The 7168-nt window shown below is 40.8% G+C and overlaps 1 long non-coding RNA gene across 1 annotated transcript; it reads right to left on the reverse strand.

Annotated features, from left to right (window-relative positions):
* Nucleotides 1-6: 6 nt before the first annotated feature.
* On the reverse strand, nucleotides 7-5529 carry LOC110391901. The gene is made up of 3 exons (XR_002434176.1): nucleotides 5495-5529; nucleotides 3433-3568; nucleotides 7-3339 (listed from the first exon to the last, which is right to left on the reverse strand). It is a non-coding gene; the product is annotated as an uncharacterized LOC110391901 (long non-coding RNA).
* Between the last annotated feature and the right edge of the window lie 1639 nt (nucleotides 5530-7168).

A 7168-nucleotide genomic window follows, 5' to 3' on the forward strand; every position in this document is an offset into this window, starting at 1 on the left:
TTTGTTTGGGTCTTTTGAGCTTCATTTCTAAAGTAGGAAAACATGTTTTCCTTAGAGAAAAATCACCAGAATGTCAAAGGTAACCTGTTTTGTTTAAACAGGTTTTTAGCTTTTCCTATGGGCTTTGCTTTCATACACCTTAGATAATAGGAGAAGCGATGACCTGTGTTTGACAAGTAATGTTCTATTCAAATTTACAAACTAATTTTACGTTGCGTTCTTCTACACATTGCTCATGCAAATCAGTAGAACCACTGTGCAATAGTTGATATACAGTGAAATTCACCAAACTACATTCTCTTGACACAAGAAGACCAACCCCATCTACTGTAGCTCACAGCCTCCAAACTGCACGCAAGAGATAAACAAAATGCATTAAAATGAATGAATGAGTTAACGCTGCACTAGCTGAAATGACAAGAAGCGAAGAACAAGGCAAGAAAGATTTCCTGAGCTCAAGAAAGCAAGTGGTCAGCAGTTAAACAGAGCAAAGATCAACAAACCCAATTATTGACGTTTCAAGACCAACAACAAGGAGTACAGGCAGAGATTGTCAAGTATTCGTTTGTAGACTCTGCGGGGCTTGGAAGAGGTTCAGAAGATAAGCTGAGAAATGAGTAGATGCAGAGGGCAGTTCTTAAAGTTGTCATGCAGCCTATTCCAGGGGTAGTCTGAGTTGACCGAGATAGCACTTCAAAAGCTGTTATGACTTTTCTGAGGGATTTTTCCCTTCTTCTTAGTAACAGAAATTTTGCTCGCTTTTTAACTCAACTTTCTCATTCAGTGTCTTTCCCCTGCTTCAATAGTATGAATTTGGAGCGTTCTCCTAAAAGGACACCGATGCATAAGAAAGGTTGAAGGTGAGCAAGAGTAATCGTCCTTTGATCTTTCAGACGCTGTAATCCGAACACCAATCCACTGGAACTTGGGCAGCTTTTTTGTAGAGAAGATACAGCCAGTCTCTTGGGGAATGTCAAAGCATGAGAACTGATAGATTCCACAAGTAATCACAGCTGCCTTGCCCTTCCTAAAACTTACTAATATCAGGATTTCAAGAGTACACATAGCTCTCTCTGTTTTTCAATCCAAAATTAAGTTTGAAATAGTTCAGTTAGAGACGCAATGGGAATTAAAGCCCATGCTACATCATTAGTCTTGCCTTCGTTATTCAATATACTTCCATTGTCACATACACGTTGCAAAATCAGAAGCGTGCAGGGAACAAATCCAGACATTAAATTTACGAAACGTGTAGCGTCATTGCTCTAAACTGTGGGCTTGGAGAAAAACAAAACATGCCCTTCAGAAAACCATCTACGAGTGCAAAGAAACAAGGGATTGAGCACAAGGAATGCATTGCAAGAACCAGTGAGAAAAATCTTGTACTCCATTTTTAGGTGAGATGGATTTCAGATAACCGGGCTGTAGAGTGTAAAGAGCTCAACTGCCAGCTTTGAGTGTTTAATGTTTATGGTAGGAGGGAGATCAGCAGCATTAAGAGATCTTTTGAGGTTGATTAAAAACTTCAGCGAAGTGGAGGAGAAGCGTGCAAAATCCACGTGAGTGCAAACGTGGCATTGCAAGGTTATGTAATTAGATCAATCAATAAAAATAATTTCATGTCTGCATCCTGGCTACTAAAACTGCACTTAATTTCCATTTTCAACACTGTGGTTTAAGGACATCTAAACTTGTATTTCAAGGAGGGTGAAGCCAGATACAACAGGAAGTCAAGTATTTAATACTTCTTATGCCCTGTTTTTTAGAAAAGGAATTAAGTAGTGTAGCAGAAATGCTAAGTCATGGCTTGAAGCAGGGATGGGGCACCTGGTGGGAAGGCAGGGCCAAGCCAGGGGAGCTCAGGTGCAGGCAATGCAACTGAGTGACTGGAAAGAGTGGAGCCAGGACCCACCCCTTCCCAGACCTCATTTAAGGGCAGGCAGGGGAGGTAAGGGGATCTTACTGGAGATCCCTGCCTACCTGAGGCCTTCCAAAGGTAAGCAGCTTCTTTCCTTTGTTTCTGTGCCCAGAGCTGTTGCATTTGAGCAAGTCCTCACTTAGTGCAGCCTAGGACTTGGCTATTCTGCTGTCATTGCTGCTCTTTCCAGTGTCTTTCAAGTCTCCGTGCAGATTTTAAGTGAAGTTGAATTTGAGATAAGTTGAGCCCACTTTATTTCTAGGCAAAAGGAAATGTAATGGCTGAATAAATATTTAGGTGAATTCAACTTTGGTCTGTACAAAGCAGATGTGAATTACTAAGACAAACCGGTTCTGTTTCCCCTGTCAAGTAAAAGTTTGATCCTGATTCTCAGAGTCAGAGCTTCCAGCTCTGTCTGTTTGGATGAATTTCTGTATTTATTTAGTCTGCTACAAGGACAAAGAAGTTGGCTGAACTGCTGTGTGTACTGCAGAAACACCTGAGGATGTTGTCTGCCTCCTTCTAATGGCTTTAGACTTACGTTTTTTATCTCCGCAACAAAAACAGGATGCAAAACAGATATGGAAATAAATCCCCCAGTAAAGGGGGATTATCTGGCCATCTTGTAGCAGGAATTGCCATCAGCAGGCTGACATCCCTCATCTCCCCTACAGACCAAGTATTTTAACAACATTGTTGCTTGGGTCTTACAGAGAAGACACCCGGGCTTCTTTCTGCACGTACTTTTCTCAACATCCCATTGCTCTGCCCAGCAGCCTTTTTGAAAATAAGAGCTGTCCTATTTGAGCTCCCAACCAAAATTAATAACAGACGTAATCTGAATACCTAGACGTAGTTGTTCTTTTATACACCCTGCCTTGAAGATAGTTCTTGTTTGTTATTGTACGTGATTCGCATAGAGGGCAGGGTACGCATTTAGGAAAGTTCATCTCAATAATTAACAAAGCTTTCTCCTGTTGTCTACTGAATATTCTTGAGCTCCACACAGCTGAGCAGAGGTTAGTAGAGATGAAGGTCAGCTGAGAATCCTCTGACAAAATGCCTCTGCATGTGACAAGCTGTGTACTTGTAGTGTAGGAATTCTAACCAACAGAGCAAAGTCAGAGAAATTGCGCTCACTTAGTTTGTTCCTCTTCGTACCTGAAGTCTTGTTTGTTAAGCCTTACTGAAGCCTCACTGTGCATGAAACAAGCCTGTAGAAACTTGCAGGTTCTGAGAAATTGTGTCCGTGGTCCTTGCTAGCTCCGTTAGCACAACCAGCTGTCTGTCCCAGGAGAGGGACAAGATTCCAGAATATCTTCCAGCACAATCAGTTCAGCCCTCATTCACAAGAAAGAATACAGTGCCTTATGCCTATGCTGTTATTTATACGCAGGTACCTGGATACAGCATTTCTGCATCTGTGAAGACAACGATAACCTTTACTGAAGGGTTTGTGTAAATTAAAACTGGTAACTGAAGAGCCATGCTAGGAGAGAGGACTCTCTCCTTACCACGGGTCCTACAGAGAAGCCATTCAAAGACAATGGGGAGGGTAAGCCTTGGCCACTCCGAACTCCACTGGGTGGCTATTTACAGGAAACAAGCTGACCTCATTCATGTCACGGTTAGATGAACTCAGATGAAGACCTAAGGTCAACACGACTCAGAATTAACAAACCTGAACATTCCAGAAAAGCAGTGTTTGCTCTAAATGCCAGAAGCTTAGAGACAAAAGGTTTGGTGTGCTCATTTCTATGGGAAGGTAAACGCTCCTCCAACCTCCCACTCCAGGGAAGAAAGGAAGGAAAAGGAGTTCTGGAGCTGGTAGTGTTTTTAATAAGATGAATGGATAATCATTAGACTTTTTATTGGACTCACTAAACTTGACTGTTTTCCTGTATTTGGTGCAAAGATGAAGTCTGAGGTCTAGGGAAGGGACATTCCTATTGTGTTAGAAGTAATTTGAATCAATTCCTGTTTAGTTTTACACGATTCACTCCTTAGCAGTAAATTGCAGGCAAATAAGGAGAGCAGATTCCTAACAGTCTGTTGAATGCATTGGTGTATACTTGTGCTGTGAATGTACGAGGCTGGCAAGCAGACAGCGTGTGAAAAAAAAAAACCGGTTACGTGAAACTAGTGTAGGCGATGGAGTACTGGTGACTTGTGGTGACATATTAAGATACAGTGAAGTGATTATTAAAATGCCATCATAAACGTAAAAGAAAACTCACGTAAATTTCTGATGCTTCTTTTTTTAATTCTTAAGAGATTAAGCAAAGCCATCTTGATGTTTGCTATTGATCAAGAAGCCTTAGAAGCAACTGGTTTGACGCTTTTATTTTTCTTCAGAGCGTATCATGCGTCCCTCTAAACTGCTTGTGAAATAATTGTAAAGCACTGACCCATAGCCTACAGAGATATCATAAATGATAGATGCCAGCTTAGTGAATCTTGTAGTAGAGACGAGCTGGAGTGATAACATATGAATTGGCTTATTCCGGCTTCTCCATTGTCTCGTTTTGTAGATCTGGCACTGTACTACAGCTCCTCACAGCTTCAAAGCATTACATACACAGTACAGATACAGACGTCCTTGGTGCTGCAAATATCCACCTCATTCAGCAAACCAGCGTCCATCGCATGTGTTTAAAAAAAGTAAATAATCACTGAGCATATAAATTATGAACTAGTGGGGAACATCAATTGTGAAAACAGGGAAGTTTTTAATGCTTCAGTGTTACTTTTTCCATTCAGTGGGAGGCTGTCTCCTTAGTAGAAGTCATTAGAATAATTCAGTATACAGCAAAACTCTCCTTTCTGGCACTTATTTTTCTCCTCGATTCTCATTGTAGTACGCTTCATATTTCAGTATGACTTCTCTAACAAATGTGACTAGGCTAACAAATGCGTTAAAGCAACATGACAAATGTAGAAAAATGAAATAAAATGCAGATATACTGAAAGTTATTGACTTCATAGCATCGTATCATGAAAATATTATTTCCGAATAAGAAAGCACTGGAAAGTATTACTGATCTCCCCAGCAAAAATTGATTTTTTTTTTTAGTGTATCCCCTATCTGCGGTGTGTAGAGAAAGGTACAAAATAAATTACTTGAATCATAGCTCTTAACAAAGTGCTTGCCCTAGAAAAAACATGTCATTCCTGTGCCAGATAACTATGACAATTTTAGAAGTTAAGATACAATCACATAGTTTTGAATTAATTATGTAATTAATTATGGTGCTTCTGGCTTTTTAAGATACGGTACTATTCTCATTCCTGAGCCTCTGAAGTAGTGTATCTAGATTTGCGTTCAGATGGTTGAATGTAACTTCACTAAGGTTGAGAGAGGGAACAGGTAACTTAGGGAGGGGAAAAGGTATCCTAAAAGGCTTTCACATTACACGCGTAACAGATAATAAAGTATAATAGAATAAAAAAAATTGTAATGTTACAATGGGATGGAAAGTACAGCAATAATAGCAGGGTGGAAATGTCTTTGGCTACAGCAGTTGAGAACGAGCCCAGACATAGTAGCCACAGACACAAAGAAAAAGAGCTGCTTACCTGTGGGAGGCCTTGGATAGACAGGGATCTCCAGCAAGAAATGCCCTTGCTTCCACTGCCAACTTTTAAATGAGGTCTGGGAAGGGGTGGATCCTGGCTCCACCCCTTCCGGTCACTCAGGTCCATTGCGTGCACCTGAGCTCCCCTGGCTTGGCTCTGCCTTCCCACCAGGTGCCCCATCACTGCTTCAGGCCTTGACTTTGTAGTGGAAATGCTAATATGTACATTTGTTCTGATAGGTATTGGGAAGAAATGTTTTATACTCTCCGTGTAGACTTTGGAGAAATCTCTAGTGAAAAGGAAACGGACAAAGAGGGTTAAATGTGTGTACTCATCCAAAATGGATTAAACATATTTTTTCAAAACGGTTCTGAGTACAGGCTGTACGTTTATCTAGTGATGTAGTATACAATGCTTCAGCGGTTTGAAAAGAGGATCTGTCTATTGGAAGCAGCTGGGATTTTTTTTCCCTCTTGATGACTCCCCAAAGCCTATCTCAAACCAGTCGGCACGATCCAAGAAGGTAAGTGCAGCTTTTCAAAATTTGACATTAAACCATTTACCTTTTCAGCATCTGCTCATTAATAAGGAATAATGAAGTGTGTGTTTCATACGGAGTTTCCTTTGACAAGGCATGAATGACATAAACATCCTCGTGTAGAAGCCTAAAGCGAGCACTGGGAAGGTTAGGAACCGTAGAAATCTTCATCTTCTTCCAGAAGACCTTGAAAAATTGTGGGAAATGTGATGACTCCTCTAGAAGCTTTGCTGGTAATTCCCGTGTTCACGATGTGATTCTTAATTTTAGAAGTCATGCTTGATTCGGTTCTCAGCTGTGTTTCAGAAGAGGAACTGCAGTTCGTGAAGTTTTGTAAATTGCCAAAGTGAGTAAGGTGTGTTCAAAAAAGAAGTTTTTTAAGGAATTTACTGTTCCTTAACAGAGCTGAGTTGGTCTGAGTTGCGCTAAGGGCAAACCTCTTTTTCACACTAAAGAAACAGTTCCACGCAAACAGCCGCAAACCACGGAACCTGAGCAGGTTATGTTAATGAGGTATAACGTGAAAGTTATGTTGCTGTTGATGATTTTTGTCGGACGCATGATATCGTTTCTGTTCGGTGTACAAATATCCAGCTCTTTGGAAGCCAGTATTTAAGGAGAAGTACTCTGTGGCAGGAATATGTGAAACCCTCTGTCGGGAAGCAAAGCTATCAGATCACTGAACTTAATAGTCAATGCGTTTTCGTCGCCTTTCGTGTGTTTAAGTTTGGAGTAATGTGTTAGAGATGAAGAGGAAAAAAAAATAAAGAATAAGGTCTTTCAGTTTTTAACCGACTATTTAACGGGATCTTTTGGTCGTGGGTTCATGGTGGGGTTCTATTATTTAGATTCATTGTCTTTTTTTTTTTTTTTTCCCCTTTTCAATCCAGCTTTGATTTCCTTTAGTTTTGTGCTTGACTATGTTGAATTGCTGGTGAATTTCCTGCCCTGCTCTAGCCTTGTTGTACAAAGTGCTTTTTGCGGTGCTCACAATGGGATGGCCTTTCCAAGTGTACGCCATGCCACCTTCCGAGGAGGAGAGTAGTGTTTAATTCTTAATGCCTCTGAAATTCAGTTGGAGCCGCTTCTTTTTTGCAGTGTTCCTGCAATTGTGGAGCACTGCTGCGTAACCATTA

Source organism: Numida meleagris, unplaced genomic scaffold (genome assembly GCF_002078875.1).
Source record: "Numida meleagris isolate 19003 breed g44 Domestic line unplaced genomic scaffold, NumMel1.0 unplaced_Scaffold611, whole genome shotgun sequence".
Taxonomy (NCBI): domain Eukaryota; kingdom Metazoa; phylum Chordata; class Aves; order Galliformes; family Numididae; genus Numida; species Numida meleagris.